The following is a 19,503-nucleotide window of genomic DNA, read 5'->3' as shown; positions in this document are numbered from 1 at the left end:
GGGCTCACAGTCAATCCCCATTTTACAGATGAGGTAACTGAGGCACAGAGAAGTAAAGTGACTTGCCCAAAGTCACACAGCCGGCAATTGGCGGAGCCGGGATTTGAACCCAGGGCCTCTGACTCCAAAGCCCGTGCTTTTTTCCTCAATCACAACAACCCCCAGACACACGGGTAAAATTATCATCAGTGCCACCATCTTTGAACACGAAGAACAATACTATATGTGAGTATTTGTGTGATGGAGTGGTGTGAGTGTATAAGGAAGAAGAATGGGTATTTTCTACAGGTGTAATATAAAGTCCATACATTACAGTGAGCTTCTCAGTCAATTCACTCAGGGTTGTTGAGCTTTTTAGAAGAATCTAAACGCATCGCCCACATTCGGCTGGAGGAAGAGAGCAACTGGCTGCTTCCACACCGGACATCAAATCACATTGTCTCTGCTGGGTGTGACTTGACAGAGATTCATAACCCTGGCTGAAAAATCAAAACCTCCTGAATTTCTGCAGCTGGTCAATTTTGACCAGCTGCTTTCTCCCAGAAGATATCTTCGCCATCTCCTGTTCTCCTCTTGTCCTATATGTTGTTGGCTGATGTCTCCTGAAATGCCACTTCCTCTCCTCTGCTCCAGAAGCAAGCCTGCTTAGACTTTGGGGGGCCCTTTAGGTCCCCCTGCTTCCCTCTCTGTGGGGAAATCGGGCACTACAGAAGGCAGGGTTTGACTCAGGCTTTTCTAGATTTCAGGCAAAGTAGCCTCTTGTTGACTGGCACTGGTAGCGACATCTGAAAGCGCAGAAATCAGGGAGTTGTGAGAAGCGAGTTGAAGCGGACACTTTTTGAGGGCATTCATGAGTATCTTCAGTGATCAGAAAGTCTGGCCTTCCCCAGTTGTCATTAATGGTGTCTTGCTAGTGTTGAATAAACACTGTTATCCCTCTCCAAAACTCCTCCTCCACACTGAGCAAATGATGACCTCTACATTTCTTCCAAATAAGCTCTAGAACGGGACCCCAGAGGCCAATCAAAGGATCCAATCATGATAAGATGAGCTCTTGAACCAAAGTAGTGGCTGTGTGTCTGGAGAGGAAGGGACAGATGCACAAGATGTTTCTGAGGAAAAAATTGGTATGTTTTAGCAGATTGGATGTGAGAGTAGGGGGACAGTAGGGGGTTGAAGGTAGGTTTTAACTTTTTTAGCTCTCTGCTCTTGGAATGCAGACTATTATGCAGTTCTCACTGTTCTCCTCTTAATCAAAATCCCCAATTAGCAGGTGTCTCAGGGTTCATTATTCAGGACTGAAATGAAAAGAAACAGAGTGAACCCCTCCATCCAGCTCTGGTCGTCTGCAGCAGGAGTTGTGTGAATGCTATCTCTCTCGACTATGTGATCTTAAATGATCTTCAGCAGGCTGCTGAAGATCTCCGAAGATCACTCTCTGTCTGCCACTTCCATTGCTGACCTGCTTTCTCTTCTGCCCTCTCATTCGCTTTTGGTTTCATGCTCTCTCTATGTAGGTAAGTAGTCTCTCTTTGGGCTTGTTTGCTTTTCAAGGAGATTTTAGAACTAGTGAAAGAAGGACGCTGAGGGGGCAGGCTAAGACTCACTTGAAAGCTCCCCCTACCCTCCACCAATCCCTCTACTACACCAGAAGCAGGAATCTTAATTATAGAGTAAAGAAGCCAAGGTTCTCCAGGGTGAAATCTGCCTCAGCGCTGGAAACCTCCCAGAGATATTCTGTTCAGGTTCCTCAGGCTGCACCAGTCAGTCTTCTCAATCTGTGTCCTGTTGGCTCCATGGGGACCAGGTGATAGCTTTTCAGAAAAATATTCAATCAATGGTTTTTATTGAGCACCTACTGTATGCACAGCACTGAGCACTTGGGAAAATACCATGAGTCCCGTGTGAGGCAGCGACTGTGTCCAGCATTTAATGCAGTGTTTGGCACTTAAGTGTAAGAACTTAACAAGTATTATTCTTCTTATTATTACAATACAACAGTATTGGTAGACACGATCCCTGTCCACAAGGAGCTTACAATCAGTCAAAAGTGGGAGACAGAAATTAAACCCCTAAACTCTAAAGTCATTTATCAATGAAATAATGGTACTTATTGAGTTCTTACTATGTACAGGGCACTGTACTAAGCGCTTGGGTGAATAAGGTATATCAGACTAGGTAGACATATTCCCTGCCCACAAAGCTTCCACCCTAGAGGGGCGACAGACATTAATATAATTTGATCAAGAATGACCAACCAGCTCCACAGCCCCCTTACTGGTTTAATATGCCATATAGTTGGTTAATCAAGTAGTTGGGCTTTCTCAAAGGGATAAATAATATAACACTGGCCTGACCCTTCCCCAGCTCCATATCTCAGGAGGAGGGGAACCAAAAGGTCAAGCATTCAAGTTTTCTTCAGTCCGTATTCATCTCTCCAGGAAGCTGCTTCCCCTCACATGTCCAGTGGTGTGCACTGCTGACCCTCCGCTTCTGGGGTCCATCATTTCTTCTTGTTCTACTGCTCAAAAGTCCTTCTTGATCCAGTTTGGCTTTGGCAAAATACAGCAGTGTTGTCTGGCAGCATCTTTGTGTCTGAGCATCTCTTTGTAAGGATGCACCCTAGACCTGAAAAGCAGCTCTTTAAAGTCTAATTATTTCCTCTATCTTTACCTTTACAATCATCAACATCATTATCATCACCATTAATAGTCTGTTTTGAGAGACTGTTATACACTTTTCTGGGCTTTTAGAGTCCTTACTAAAAAGATTAAAAATCTAATCCCTGTCCTTAAGGATTTTATAATCTCTGGTGCCCCAGAGGCAGGTGAATTTTCTGGTTGAAAAGGTATCATGTAAAGTAATCCGCTTTGCTTCTGTTGTCTTTCCCAAATGCCTAATACTACTAGCACAGTGTTTTGTATTCAGTACATATTCAAAAAATCCCACTTATTGATTGAGAATTTTTATAGAATAAAAATGGCAATGTGGATGATGTGAATTGAGCACAAGCAGTGAAAAAGAGTGAGGCCAAATGATCTAAGTCATGGAGGGCTGAGATTCTAGAATGACAAACTCTACCCTCGTCTCAGCCATCACTCAATCTAAGAATCTGTCTCAGTCTTGACTTCCCCATTTCCCCAGTCCCCAAGAACCTCCATTGGTTGCCCATCCACTGCAGCATAGAACAGAAATTCTTTACTGTAGGCTTTAAAGCATTCAATCCCCTTGCCCCCTCCGTCCTCATCTCACTACTCTCCTACCAGCCAGCCCACACACTTCATTCCACTAATTCCAACCTAGTGGCTGTATCTCAATCTCATCTATCTTGCCATTGACCTTTCACTCACGTCTTACTTCTGGACTGGAACCTCCTCTTTATTTCCAACAGATTATTACTCTCTCCACCTTCAAAGCCTTATTGAAGGCACATTTCCTCCAAGAGGCCTTCACTAAATCCTCATTTCCTTTTCTCCCACTCCTTTCTGCATCACCCTCCTTTGTTCCCTTTATTCACCCCACCTCAGCCCTGCAGCATTTAATGTACATATCTGTAATTTATTTATTACATAAATAATATATTATAACAGTATATACATTTTATAACAATATATTTTTATATATTACAGTCTCCCCTCCTAGACTGCTAGTTGTGGACAAGGAACATGTCTGTTACATTTGTTGTATTTTACTCTCCCATTTGCTTAGTACAGTACTCTGCACATAATAAGCACTCAATAACTATGATTGATTGATTGATCTAAGATGGGGACAACAAAGATTCCCCTTCCCAAAAGCTTGAGCCAATTCACCCTTGGAAGCACTGATGAAAGGCACAGTCGTAAATCCAAAGCAGGAGCATTGCTCTCTGTAACCTTCTTGGCTGGTCAGAAAATGGGGAAGGAAGCATTGACTCTGCCTGAAAAGTCAGATAAAGCTAAGTGGAGCTGCTTAATTGGTGTGCAAAGCAAACCCAGTTCCACAGCACATTTCAGCTGCTGGAGGTTTCACCAACTGTCTGCCTTAATTAAGATGATCTGTTTATTTCCAGCTGTTTTTCTCCACAGACATAAAACAACAAGGAAAATCTCAGCGAGTTGTCCAGCAAGCTGGATGAATCGGAGTGTACTTCAATTGGTCATGGAACAGAAATTTGAGAGATTTGGATGCTTTTTTTAGACCTTCCACACTACTGGGATGAAGGAATAGTTATTCTGTGGACCCCAGTCAAACAGGCTTAACCTGTTGAGTTCAGGTCCTCATTGCAAATGGGTCAACTTCAGGGTCTCCAGGTGCGAGAGCAGTAAGGCATCTCAAAGCTTGTTTTCTACCTATCAGGAGTTAAGCCACTTACTGTCTCTGATTGGTGGAAGGGTTGTTTTTGTCTCTGACTCAGAAATTTACCAGCTATTAAAAGGAAGGTAGGAAAGGCAAAATGTAGGATTTTAGAACACAGGTATGGCCTATATTTCTATTACCCTTAGCAGTCTGAAAGGAAATTAGAGATGTACTGGTGGTATTCTGCCTAGAAGTTTGAATTATAGTATTTGAAGGAAAGCCTTAATTTATGATTTCTGTCTTTCAACACTTGCATGCCTTCCACACACGAAAGCAAGATGAGAAAACAGGACAGGCCCTGTACTTGAACAGGGATTTGCCTAAATTAATCCCAGACTGAGCCCCTTCCTTCCTCTCCCCTTCGTCCCCCTCTCCATCCCCCCCCATCTTACCTCCTTCCCTTCCCCACAGCACCTGTATATATGTATACATGTTTGTACATATTTATTACTCTATTTATTTTACTTGTACATATCTATTCTATTTATTTTATTTTGTTAGTATGTTTGGTTTTTTTCTCTGTCTCTCCCTTTTAGACTGTGAGCCCACTGTTGGGTAGGGACTGTCTCTATATGTTGCCAACTTGTACTTCCCAACCGTTTAGTACAGTGCTCTGCACACAGTAAGCGCTCAATAAATATGATTGATTGATTGATTTCCTAAGCTCTTTGCTGCCCAACTCAACTTCTTCATTTTTAGACACCCAAGATTTGCTTCATTCTGGGACTTTTGAGGGAGTTCTTTACTCAACTGTGAACTCCTTCAGCACATGTTCAACAGCATCAGCCTATTCTCGAGGCCGCAGCAGGCTGCCGAGGCAGACGGCAGTCTTTCATTCATTCATTGTCGTATTTATTGAGCACTTACTGTGTGCAGAGCACTGTACTAAGCACTTGGGAAGTACAAGTTGGTAACATATAGAGACGGTCCCTACCCAACAATGGGCTCACAGTCTAGAAGGGGGAGACAGACAACAAAACAAAATGTGGACAGGTGTCAAGTCATCAGAATGAATAGAAGTAAAGCTAGATGCACATCATTAACAAAATAAATAGAAGAGTAAATATGTACAAGTAAAATAAATAGAGTAATAAATCTGTACAAACATATATACAAGTGCTGTGGGGAGGGGAAGGAGGAAAGGAAAAAGGGGGCTCAGCCTGGGAAGGCCTCCTGGAGGAGGTGAGCTTGCCGGATGGGTCTCGATGTCCAAATCACATCTGAGCTGAAGTGGGTGTAAGGCTGAAGGTGTGATGAGCACTGACTTCAGGATCAATCTTCTCTGATCCCTGGCATTTTCACCTGACAGTCCCTGTGGCATTTCACTCCCTAGTGTTCCGAGGGAATGATTTGCTGGTCAGGTGGCCATTTTGACAGACTTCATCGAGTGTTCAAGGTCAGTCAGCTTCTTAGTACCACTGAGAAGCAGCATGGCATAGTAGATGGATAATGGGCCTGGGAGTTGGAATGTCAGGGGTTCTAATCCCACTCTGCCACTTGTCGGCTGTGTGGCCTTGTGAAGGTCACTTCACTTCTCTGTGCCTCAGTTACCTCATCTGTAAAATGGGGATTAAGATTGTGACCCACCCCACCACGTGGGACAGGGGCTGTGTGCAAACTGATTTGCTTGTACCCACTGCAGTGCTTAATACAGTGCCTGGCACATAGTAAGTGCTTAACAAATATCACAATTATTATTTCCATTCCAACTGGAGACTGAGGCTTCTTTCTGTGGCATCAAAAGTTTCTCTGAAGCCATTCCTTTCCCTAAGGAACTGGTCCCAGAGACAAAACTATTTGCCCTGCCTTGGGTGTCTAAATTCTGGTTAAAATGGGCAAAGAGCCACTGAGCATTCCCAGTGTGGAATATCACCTTCTGTTTCAGGCCAGAATCTACTCCAACTGAGCCACCAAAGTCCAGCTCTCCCACCACTGGGAAGGGTTCCTGCATTGCAGGACTAGTCATGAGAAGCTCAGTCTCCAGCTGGGTATATTGATGAGTTTGTATGCTAATAATAATTGCTATACTGAAGTGCTTACTATGTGCTGAGAGTTAGTGTAGATTCAAGACAGATCAGACATAGTCTCTCTCCTACATGAGGCTCATGATCTAAGGGAGAGGGAAAACAGGTATTGAATCCCCATCTTGTAACAGAAGAAACTGAGCAAGGAGAAGATGAGACTTGCCCAAAGTCCCAGCAGGCACATTATAATTATGTTACTTGTTAAGTGCTTACTACGTGCCAAGCTCTGTTCTAAGAGCTGAGGTAGATAAAAGTTAATCAGGTTGGACACACTCCCTGTCCCACATGGGGGTCACACTCTTAATCCCCATTTTACAGATGAGGTAACTGAGGCGCAGAGAATTTAAGTGACTTGCTCAAGGTCATTCAGCAGGCAAATGACAAGAGTAGAGATTAGAGCTCAGGTTTCCTAACTCCCAGAAGATAGACAACAGGCAGGGTCAATCCCAGAAGGGCTGAAATAATAGTTGAGGGCTATAAGATGGGGAGATCAATCAGTCATATTTATTGAGCACTTACCGTTTGCAGATCACCGTACTGAGTGCTTGGGAGAGTACAATGTAACAAACTTGGTAGAAACAGTCTCTTTCTACAAAGAGTTTAAAGTCTAGAGGGATGAGATAAGAGATTAATTGGGGAAGTGTGATTTCAGGAAGACACTGGGGCATGAGTGTGTATGTCCATTACTAGAAAGGAAAAATCTTGCCTCTTTTTAAGCCTCTAGCAGGAAACAAGTAAGATACTATAGTCTGAACATTGCAGAATCATGGAACAGGAGCAGAACCAGAAGGCAAAAGCAGAAAAACTCAGAAGAAGCATAACCTTAGGATATGGACCAGGAGCTGCCTTTATTCATAACATTTCGTCCAGTTTCTTAACTATACACAACAAATCTACCAACCACAATTTTTATTTAATTTTTTTTTTTTACCAGCCAGCTCTTTTCCTATGGAAGTTATACTGATAGTAAAATGAATGAAGCCAGCACTCATTTCAACATCCCCAGCCTCAATTCTGATGCACTGGTGCAAGCAGGTAAATTGTTAATTCTGAGACTGTTTTACCAGCATGTTTTCCTTTGGATGTGAGTCATTTTGCTGGCTGGCTGCATCCCTACTAGATCAGGGGAAGGATTACCTGTGGCATTTTATCTATGTTTTGAGTATCAACCCATTCCAGCCTCATTGAAATTCCATGTTCTAGTGGTGTCTCCTGACACTGTATCATTTACAATACCCATGAGGGAAGGGCAGCGACTCATTATTATTAGTTAATGAAGCATCCAAGCACTAAACCCACAGTCTGTTGTCTGGGTAAAGAGCACAGACTGAACGGGATTTAGCGAGGATCCTGTCGCTCACAATGGCAGCCAGGAACATTTATTTGCCGCCCTCCTCTTCTTAAGCTCTGGGATTCTCCCCAGTTGGACAGATCAGGACAAGTCTCATGTGGACAGCAAATCATGGGCCAGAATCAAAGACACAAGGTGGGGTTTGAAACAGACAAATGGGAAAAATATGAGGGAGAGAAGCTGGCATGATGGAGAAAAACATGACACATGCCCTTTCTCTGCTAGAATCTAATGTGCCTGGAGTATGCCTAAAGTGTCTTCAGTGTGCTTAATCCAGCCAGTGGTCAGAGAAGAGAAAAGGAGGCAGCAATCAAGGAAGGAGGTAGGGAAAGAGAGGAAAGAAGGAGAAAGGGTAATGGCTGTGGTATTTAAGTGCTCGCTATGTGTCGAGCACGGGGAAGATCCAATACATTCCAACACAGTTCATTCATCCATTCATTCAATCTTATTTATTGAGCGCTTACTGTGTGCAGAGCACTGTACTAAGCAATTGGGAAGTACAAGTCAGCAGAGATGGTTCCTACCCAACAATGGGCTCACAGTCTAGAAGGGGGAGACAGACAACAAAACATGTAGACAGTGTCAAAATCGTCAGAACTAATAGAATTAAAGCTATATGCACATCATTAACAAAATAAAAGCAAATATGTACAAGTAATAAATAGAGTAATAAATCTGTACAAATATATATACAGGTGCTGTGGGGAAGGGAAGGAGGCAGGGTAGGGGGATAGGGAGGAGGAGAGGAAAAAGGGGGCTCAGTCTGGAAAGGCATCCTGGAGGAGGTGAGCTCTCAGTAAGGCTTTGAAGGGAGGAAGAGAGCTAGCTTGGCAGATGGGCAGAGGGAGGACATTCCAGGCCAGGGGATGGATGTGGGCCAGGGGTCGATGGCGGGACAGGCGAGAACGAGGCCCAGTGAGGAGGTTAGCGGCAGAGGAGCGGAGGGTGCGGGCTGGCCTGTAGACAGCGAGAAGGGAGGTGAGGTAGGAGGGGGCGAAGTGATGGAGAGCCTTGAAGCCGAGAGTGAGGAGTTTTTGCCTGATTTGTAGGTTGACAGGCAGCCACTGGAGATTTTTGAGGAGGGGAGTAACATGCCCAGAGCATTTCTGCACAAAGATTACCCGGGCAGCAGAGTGAAGTATAGACTGAAGTGGGGAGAGGCAGGAGGATGGGCTTAGTACAGTGATCTGCACATAGTAAGCACTCAATAAATACGACTGATGATGATGATGATGGGAGGTCAGAGAGGAGGCTGATCCCTGTCCTACAAGGGGCTCACTGTTTGATGGGGAGAGAGAATACCCATTTAACAGATTTGAAACTGAAGTACAGAAAAGTTAAATTACTTCGCCCAAAGTCACTCAGCAGGCACTTGACAAACCCAGGATTAGAACCCGACTCCCAGACCTGTGCTCTCTCCACTAGGCCACGGTGCTTCTTGGATAATGTGACCCCAGTTCTGCTTATATCTGTTTCTACCCCAGTGCTTGACACTTAATTAGCAATTAACAGATACCATCATTTGTTAAAAGCAACTTCCTTTCTGGGCTAAACCCTCTGCCCGGGGCAAAGACGGTGAGTGTCCGAAATGATCTCCCATCCATTGATATTCTGGAGAGGGAGCAGTCAAGTGTAGGCTGTCTGACAGCTCAGGACTGCACCTGAGTGGCAAGTGAAACCTTTCTGCCTATTGACAGGGTCAAGTGAAGGCTGCTCAACTCTGCTTCTATCCTTCCTCGCTGCCACTCCAGAGCAGGTCCGGTTGGATAGAGGAGCCTGCATTTTGTTTGTTGTGGCTGCCTCGCAGTGCCAGTCAGGTATCAGGGGATGCCATCCCAAGGGAAAGGGCCAGAGCTGGAGGTCGAGAGGCTTATCAGATGGACCTGACACCCCCCTGAAGCATCTGCATCGATTTGCCGTCACCACCCTTGTTCTCCTGCATGTCCATGTGGAACTTGCTTCTTAACGGAGGAGGCCAGTTGCCGGGAGAAGGAGGAAATGGTCCCGTTTGACAAATGGATGCACCAAGTCGATGAATAAACATGCATCAGAGACAGATTGAGATAGAAGAGGAGTGAAAAGAGTAGGAGGAAAGTAAAGAGGGAGGGGAGGGCAAGGGGGATGAAAGGGAAGAAGAAATGTAGGTAGGTTGTGAAGGGTCTGAGGCGCATTTGAGAGACAGCACTGTAATCCCTTTTCACTGTGGAACATGGCCAAAGCCAGTCCTTGGTCTCTGCCACTGAATAATTTGTACCCCATTCACGCTATCTCCATGCCCAGTGAATAAATATTTGATAACAAGTGACTCTGTAGATAATCCATTTAATCCTCCATTCTGTCTCCAGGTTTCAATATAATTAAACCGTGATTAATTTTCTAAAGAAAAAGTGTGAGACAGCTAAATATGAATGTGGGTGCTGTTTCTTCTCTGAGGGTCTCAGGACATTGCTTTGCTCCATAGATGTGTAGCTAAAGGATCCCTGACACTGAGATAATTTACTGAGGACCTGGGTGCTAATCTCAGGCCTGGCATTTAATAATAATAATAATGTTGGTATTTGTTAAGCACTTATTATGTGCCAAGCACTGTTCTAAGCACCGGGGTAGATACAAGGTCATGAGGTTGTCCCACATGGGGCTCACAGTCTTACTCCCCATTTTACAGATGAGGTAGCTGAGGCCCAGAGAAGTGAAGTGATTTGCCCAAAGTCACACAGCTGACAAGTGGTGGAGCTGGGATTAGAACCTATGGCCTCTGACTCCCAAACCCATGCTCTATCCACTAAGCCATGCTACTTCCCATAACTTGCTGTATGACCTTGGGTGAGTCACTTAGCTTCTCTGTGCCTCAGTTTCCTCACCTGTAAAGAGTGAATTCAATACCTTTTCTCCCTATTTAGCCTGTGAACCCAGTGAAAGGCAAGGACTCTATATTATTTGATTATATTGTATCTATTTCCAGAGCTTAGTAGAGTGCTTGGCTCATAGAAAAGGCTTAACAAGTATCCTATTGTTTTTATCATCATTATTATTATTGTTACTATTCCCAGACTTGAGGTTATGGGTTCAGTTTCCAGGCTCCCTGAGAGTGGTCCCTTAGGAACTGTTTATTTTCGACCTTCTCAGCATCATTTCTACGTCACCTTCAGGTCTGGGGAGGACCGGGGATAATATCAAACCCTCAAGGCCACCTCTGGCAGGAGCGGATTCTTGGAATCCCCTCCGGTTTGAACCCGAATGCCTAGGGTTTGGCTGGAACCCATTGGAGACTGGCTGTATTCTGCGCTCTGGCTTACCCGAAGTGCGGTCTCCAGGAACCCGACAGCCATTCACACTCTGCTATGGTATGAGACCTCCATTATCACTAAACTGCATGGTGATAGAAATCTCCCCATCCCAATTCTTGAAGTATAGGATCAAAGAGTTGTAAATTACATTTTGTTCATGCCTGTTTTCACTCTGTCCTAAATGACTGGGGGAAAAAAAAAACAAGTTTCTTGTTAATGCCAGCTAGAGAGCATTATGAGTTTTTTGTAACCTTTGTTTATCTTCCTAATTAGATCATTTATCCTTCTTTCTTCATCTTCTTTTGAATGTCTTGCTCCTTAAATATATTAATTCATCTCCAATTCCTCCTAAACCCGGCCCATTGGCTACTTTCATATTGTCAAAGGAATAATAATAATAATGGTATTTGTTAAGCACTTACTATGTGCAAAGCACCATTCTAAGCGCTGGGGAGGTTACAGGGTGATCAGGTTGTCCCACGGGGGGCTCACAGTTTTAATCCCCAGTTTACAGATGAGGTAATTGAGGCACAGAGAAGTGAAGTGACTTGCCCAAAGTCACACAGCTGACAATTGGCGGAGCTGGGATTTGAACCCAAGACCTCTGACTCCAAAGCCTGGGCTCTTTCCACTGAGCCACGCTACTTCTCCTGGAAGTTTCTGACTAGTTGCTGGTCTGGACTGAGTCATTTAGGAAGCAAGAGTCAGACAGCACAACACTCATAGTACTTATACACATATCCTTAGACTCTGTTGTGACCCCCTACCTGTAATATATTTTAATAACTCTCCCCCACAGATTGTAACTCTTTGTGGGCAGGGATTGCATCTACTTTAGTGTACTCGACCACTTAATATGATCTGCACAAAATAAATGCTCAATAAATACCTTTGATTGATTCACTAATAGAGAGGCAAGGAGTTTATTAGTCCAAAGCAGCTTCAGGGGTAGAGCAGGTGGGAGGAGGGGATTGGGTGAGCCGGCAAAGGAGGAGGGTGTTCAGGATAGTAGTAATTTGTGAGATTAGACGGTAAACTCTTTGAGAGCGAGGATCTTGCCTGCCATCTGTATCGTACTCTCTCGAATGCTTAGTACTGGGCTCTGCACAAAGTTTGCACTCAAAAAAGACCACTGTTTAACTGATAGTATCATCATCATCATCATCATCAATCGTATTTATTGAACGCTTACTGTGTGCAGAGCACTGTACTAAGCGCTTGGGAAGTACAAGTTGGCAATGCATAGAGACAGTCCCTTCCCAACAGTGGGCTCACAGTCTAAAAGGGGGAGACAATATTCCCTAAAGGCAGGATGGTGGTGAACACAGCATATAAGCAGGTTAAAGTTGTAGAGTGTGTCCTGGGAGATGTTTCTGGGGCTTTCTGGAACTGCATTATTAATAATATGGGATGTGATGTTTCTAGTTTCTACTCTGTTTTATTCACCACTCTATATCCTGGACATCAATTCATTTTTTTTTTCAATTAGAGAAACAGGGGACATGGATGTAAGCAGAATGCACATTTCCCTTCCCTGTAAAGTCAACTGTGGAGAGGAGTAAGCTCTGGCAGAATATATTATCTCAAGCCTGGGCTCTAATGGAACAGATGTCCTTACCACATCAGCTCATTGAGATTTGGCTGGCATTTGCAACGAACGGACTTCATTTCTCAGAAGTTCTCTGAACCACAGTTATGGCTGGGTAGGGCTTTGGGCCAGTGGGGTTAGAGGCATCCAACATCTAAACAGCGAGCGCCAATGTGAGCAGAAAAACCAGAGAGTGTGGAATGTAGTCATAACCTTGAGCCGAATGCCTGCATGTCAACCCTGAAATTCAGATCAGTCAAAACAAAAAAGGAAGGAAACTCTCTGAAAACTCCCGAGGTATTCAATCTGACACTGTGAAGGCCTGAATCGCGGCCTAGGAACAATGATCTGATGGCATTTCTGCTTTTTTTTCCCAAGATCTTTCTAGATGAATGGACACCTAAGACTGTCAGCCAGCCATAAGAGCTTAGTGGAATGCTGAAGGAAACCAGAAGTTCTCCCTGGCAGAATGGATTTGGGAAAGATAGAACAAGAGAAGAGGAGAATAGGAGCAAGCCTGTTCCCACATTCTCTGTAATTACATGGATAAATTATAGTGGTGCATATCCCTAGTAAAACTCCTGGTAGGCACTTTCCCCTTGGCTACTTAATAATAATAATAATAATAATAATAATAATAATGGAATTTGTTAAGCGCTTACTATGCGCAGAGCACTGTTCTAAGCGCTGGGGGGTTACAAGGTATCAAGCTGTCCCATGTGGGGCTCACAGTCTTAACCCCCATTTTGCAGATGAGGTAACTGAGGGTCAGAGAAGTTAAGTGACTTACCCAAGGTCACACAGCAGACATGTGGGGGAGTCGGGATTCGAACCCATGACCTCTGACTCCAAAGCCCGTGCTCTTTCCACTGAGCCACGCTGTTCCTCTAGTCTCCAGGAAGCCAAAAAATATAGCCAATTAAGTAGAAAAGATGCCTGGCCTCAGGGAGCTTGTAAGCTAGTGAGGGAAGCAGATACTAATATAAATTATAGATAGAAAAGGCAATGGGGAATGCATAGGTGACACAGTAGGTAGAGAAAGTCGAGTGGGTAGAAGAGACTGTTTTGTTGCCTGTCTCCCCCTTCTAGACCGTGAGCCCATTGTTGGGTAGGGCCTGTCTCTATATTTTGCCGACTTGTACTTCCCAAGCGCTTAGTACAGTGCTCTGCACACAGTAAGAGCTCAATAAATATGATTGAAAGAATGAATGAATGAATGAGACAATAGTTAGGAAAGTCTAACTGAAGGAGATGTAATTTCAGAAGGGCTTTGAAGATAGGGAGAGCAAATGGTTTACCAGAGAAGGGATTTCCAACAAAGGATTTCCAACAATTAGCAGGGGTGAGGAGGACAGAAACTAAAATTAATTAGTTAGAAAAGTGAAGGGAAAATGAGTGATGCACATGACTTTGCTGCTTATCAGTCAATCCTATTTATTGAGTGCTTACTGGGTGCAGGGTGCTGTATTAAGTGCTTGTTTATGACATGGAGGATGTGGACAAAGGTGTAATGGAGAGTATGGGTACTTAAGTACACCCAGGAGGCACAGAAGTTCTGAAAGGCTCTAGGTTGAATATAAGAGGTCACTAGAAATCAACTGGGGAAGGCCTTATAGAGGAGGTGTGATTTCGGAAAGACTTTGAAAATGGAGGAAGCTGGGATCTGTCAAAGCAAAGGGTGGAAGAAGTTGCAGGCAAGAGGAAGGGTGTGAATAAGAGTTCAGCGGCAAAGGAGATGAGAACAAGGTACAAGAATAAGTATTTAGCAGACAGAAATGAAGAGCGGGACCTGGGGTGCAGTGGGAGAAGAGCAGATAAGTAGGAGTGAGGGAACTGATGGAGTGCCTAAAAGCCTTAGTACAATGTTCTGCATACAGTAAGCGCTCAATAAATATGATTGAATGAAAGCCAAAAATCAAGAGTTTTTGCTTGATGTGGAGAGGAATAGGCAACCATTGGAGGTTTTGAAGAGCAGGAATATCACTAAGGTTATGGGCTTCAGAGTTGGGGAAGGTAGTGGTGTTGTCAACTGTAATGGGATAGTTAGGTGAAAGATATGATTTGTAGGAGAATATGAAATGCCAGTGGGATATCCATGTAGAGATAACCAGGAGGCAGGAAGAAATGGGAGACTTCGAGGAAGGAGAAGCAGTCAGGGCTTGTGAAATTGATTTGGAAGTCATCTACATAGAGATGGTTGTTATAGTCATGACAGCGATGAGCTCCCTAAGGGAGTGAATGTAAATTTAGATGATCTGAAATGGAGTCTTGAGGAACATCCACATTTAGGGGATGGGAAGCAGCGGAAGAGTGGGTGAGAAAGAATGAGTAGGACTGACCAGAGGAAAGAGGAAAACCAGGATAGAACTGTGTCAGAAAAACTTAGGTTAGTATTTCCAGAAGAAAGGATGGCCCAAAGTATCAGGGGCAGCTAGGGAGGTGGAGGGGGATTAAGATAGAATCTGTTAGGTCAGGCAAGTCAGAGTCATGCCAAGGTGGAAAGAGGGCAGAAACTCGATTGTAGAGGGTCGATTAGGGATTTGAGGAGTTTGCATAAAAATGGTAGGAGGGAGGAGGGATGATAACTGAGTGGTGCAGTCAGATCCAGAGATGGCTTTTTTAGGATAGAGGAGAAATGTGGGAGGATTTTAAGGTAGTGCAGAATGAGCCATCAGAGAGTGAGTGATTGAAGAGGGCATTTAGGGAGGGAAGAGGTGTGGATGCTAGGACTTTTAAGAGGTGAGAGGTGGTCAGGAAGATGGACTAGAACTGTGGGTGTTGGAGGGAGTTGGAGAACTCATGGGGAGCTCATACCAAATGGCTTTGGATTCCCCCTCCTCTCTCTCACTCTCTCTTTCTCTCTCTCTTGCTTTCTTTGCATCTCTCTCTCATTCTCTCTCAGACACACACACACACACACACACACACACACCTCAATTCAATCACTGCTAAGAAAGAATTTTGAGCACCCTACAGAGACATTTATCTCTGCGGGCACCCTGATCCTCATGGGGGAACAACAATGAGTAGATGACGGGCCAGCGATATCAATATGCTGGGAGGTTTCTAGGCAACTGAGATGATTCGGCATATCCGCTGATAACTGGCATCCATCAGTTAGCAGGAGAGGGGGATGGAATAGAACTAGTCTGTTCGATTGTGGGTATTGAACTTTCTCTGGGGAAAAAGCCTAGCCACTTGTAATTGCCCATCTAAGGATGTAGTAGTGGAAAGAGCCCGGGCTTTGGAGTCAGAGGGCATGGGTTCAAATCCTGGCTCTGCCAACCGTCAGCTATGTGACTTTGGGCAAGTCACTTAACTTCTCTGTGCCTCATCTGTAAAATGGGGATTAAGGCTGTGAGCCCCACTGTGGGACAACCTGATCACCTTGTAACTTCCCCAGTGCTTAGATCAGTGCTTTGCAGATAGTAAGCACTTAATAAATGCCATTATTATTAGTAGTAGTAGTAGTAGCCAGTGCTGACAAGCCTTAATAGAGCCCTACCTTGTGGGACACAAGGCACCAAAGGTGCTAGCATAGTATGACAAGAATATTTTTCCAGAGAGGAATTGTGTTTCCTTTAACCTTTGCTAGTGGCTCCTAAAGGATTTGGACTTTATGCTTTGTCTCTATCTTACCTCTTCATGGCTGCAGCAATGCTATTGTCCCAAGTTGGCTTGAGAATCAGCTGGGCCTAATGGATAGAGCCCGGGCCTGTGAGTCGGAAGGACCCAGGTTCTAATTCCAGCTCTGCCACTTGTCTGCTGTGTGACCTTGGGCAAGTTAATTAACTTCTCTGTGCCTCGGTCACCGGTAAAATGGGGTTTAATACTGTGGGACACATGGGACCCGGACTGTGTCCAACCTGATTAGCTTGTATCTACCCCAAGGCTTAGTACGATGCCCGGCATATATTAAGTGATTGACAAATACTATTAAAATAATAAATCAATAGTATTTACTGAGCGCTTACTGTATGCAGAGCACTGCCTTAAGTACTTGGGAGACTACAACACAGTTGGAAGATATGTCCCCTGCCCAACTAGGAGCTTACAGTCTAGAGGGGGAGACAGATGTTAAAATAAATTGTGGATATGTACATAAGGAGTGTCTAGGAAAATGTCTTCCAGGACCTATTCAGGATTAGTCCTACATCTGACTAATTCCTATGTGAATTCAGCGGCTCCAGCCTCTGCTCAGCCTGTTCTTTACGAAAAAATTACTGAACTCAAATTGGGTTTCACCTCCTTGCCTTCCTCCATTTACTTTGAAAGTAATCCCTTTCAAAGCCAGGAAACCTAGATAATACAATAACACAAACCTTCCAGATAATTGAACTTTTATGAGCTCAGCGGGCCATGTCACCTTTCCCTTTCCATGTCAGGAACCAGTATTACGAGCACAGGGAAGATTTCCATCCATTTCCGAAATGAATTGAATGATTGTCTCCCCAGTCCCCTAGGGTTAAATTCATACACTGCTAGGAAAGTGTGCTGGATAGGAACTAGTGTATTTCTCTACACACTGTGGGTATTAAGACTATGGAACTCATTACCACAGAAAGTTGGGCAGTCCCAAAATATCAGCAGACTCAAGAGAAGTCTGGATAAATTCATGGACAAATGGTCAGTATTAACCTACTAGAGGGAAAACTGGTACATTTTAGGGCACATCCCTAAATGAGAAATAGCATTGTCGACTGGAAACACCACGGGCCTGGGAGTTCGAGGATTTGGGTTCTAATCCCGGTTCTGCCACGTGCCTGCTGTGTGACCCTGATTCAATCACTTAAGCTGCTCTGTGCCTCAGGTTCCTTATCTGTAAAATAGGGATTAAATCCTATTTAGACTGTGAACTCCTTGTGGGACAGGGACTTTATCAGACCTGATTATCTTGGACCAACCCCTGTGCTTGATACAGTGCTTGGAACATAGTAAGTGCTTAACAAATACCAAAATTTTGATTTTTAAACATTAGGAGGGGTGTCATGGAGGGCAGCCATCACCTGGTTACTCTAAATGTCCTGTTCCTCTAGCATCAGAAACAGAATCTTGGGCTGGATGGACCATTGGTCAGTGCCAGAAATGATATTTGTGTTGCTAAATTCTAGAAATTTCCAATTCAATCATTTTTAAACCACTGTCCTGCTGAAAAATAACGTTTAGAATGTATTGCTCGTAGCCCAATACCTGCAAGCACAAGGGAAAAATAAATACAATAAGAATTTGATAAGTCCACCCTGCGGGGTAGATCAAGGATGTCAGGAGGAGTTCTCTGTCACCGTGTGCCATTCAGTGACTTATCAGATGCTGCTCAAGTTGGTCAGTCCCTTTATAATAATAATAATTATGGCATTTATTAAGTGCTTACTATATGCCCGGCATTGTAATAAGCACTGGGTCATCTGCTTCCTCCACCGTAAGTTCATTGTGGGCAGTGAACATGTCTAACAACTCTGTTATATTGTTATATTTTACTCTCTCAAGTGCCTAGAACAGTGCTCTGCATGCAGTAAGCACTCAAGAAATTTGGTTGATGGGTTAGTTGAATGAGATGCAGGCCTGTTTCAAGTTTATTCAGGACATAGGTGTATCCTGAAGAACCTACATTATGTGTGTGGCGAGGGAGGGGAAGAGACTCTGGCAACTCTAAATCAGGATATCTGTTCATTTAATTTGGTTGCAATAAGCAGGCAGGGTTAGTAGCATTACCTAGTGGGGCAGATTGAAGCCGCATCATCCCTTAAGACATTGCCCTCACAAAACATTCTGAGATTGCGGGGACAGCAGGTCACACTGCTCAAAATGGGAATATCTCACTTAAGTAGTGGCATCAGGTTAGGTGAGAGAGAGGATGGGGAGAGGGGAAAGAGACTTCAGAAAGAGTTGCTTCTGTTTTTTCCAGCCGCTGCAGTAACAGTCTGGCTCAACTGTGGACAGATGAAAATGAAACACTTCAAGGGGTTTACAGCGTTGGGATTGAGGGCAAGGAAAAATATATTGCAACCCTTTGCCTGTGCTCACTTTCCACTGAGTCTCAATCTGGGCTAGTTTACAATACTCTGTTTCTTTTAATATGTCTTCTATAATAAACCCATTCCCTCATCCCCATTTATCATGATTAATTCCCAGACCTTGCCAGTAGGGCTCTTATCAGCCACAGCAGCACTCATGAATGTATCTGTTTATTTGTTATTGATTTATTTATTCACTTGTTCATTATTTAAGTCTTTTCTCTTTTAACTGTTGTATATTCACCTTATGTCTATTGTCTCCTCATGAGCCCTGTAGCTCCTTGAAGAATCATATCTTTTATTTTTTTTTGTATGTTCCCTAGCACCTAGGAATGTGCTCTGCAAACAGTGGGAGTCCTTGCTCCACCACTTGCCTGCTGTGTGACCTTGGGTAAGTCACTTAACTTCTCTGTGCCCCAGGTTCCTCATTTACAATAATGGGGATTAAATACCCGTTCTCCCTTAGGCTGTATCTGACATAATTCATCATCATCATCATCAATTGTATTTATTGAGCGCTTACTATGTGCAGAGCACTGTACTAAGTGCTTGGGAAGTACAAATTGGCAACATATAGAGACAGTCCCTACCCAACAGTGGGCTCACAGTCTAAAAGGGGGAGACAGAGAACAAAACCAAACATACTAACAAAATAAAATAAATAGAATAGATATGTACAAGTAAAATAAATAAATAGAGTAATAAATATGGACAAACATATGTACATATATACAGGTGCTGTGGGGAAGGGAAGGAGGTAAGATGGGGGGGGACGGAGAGGAGGACGAGGGACATAATGGAAAAGGACATAATTACCTTGTATTTATGCCAGTGCTTGGTACAGTGCTTAGCATATTGTAAGCACTTACTCATAACACTTATTTTTTGGCTTATTTATCTT

The sequence above is a fragment of the Tachyglossus aculeatus genome, chromosome X1 (assembly GCF_015852505.1).
Source record: "Tachyglossus aculeatus isolate mTacAcu1 chromosome X1, mTacAcu1.pri, whole genome shotgun sequence".
Lineage (NCBI taxonomy): Eukaryota > Metazoa > Chordata > Mammalia > Monotremata > Tachyglossidae > Tachyglossus > Tachyglossus aculeatus.
This window is presented reverse-complemented; position numbering follows the sequence as displayed.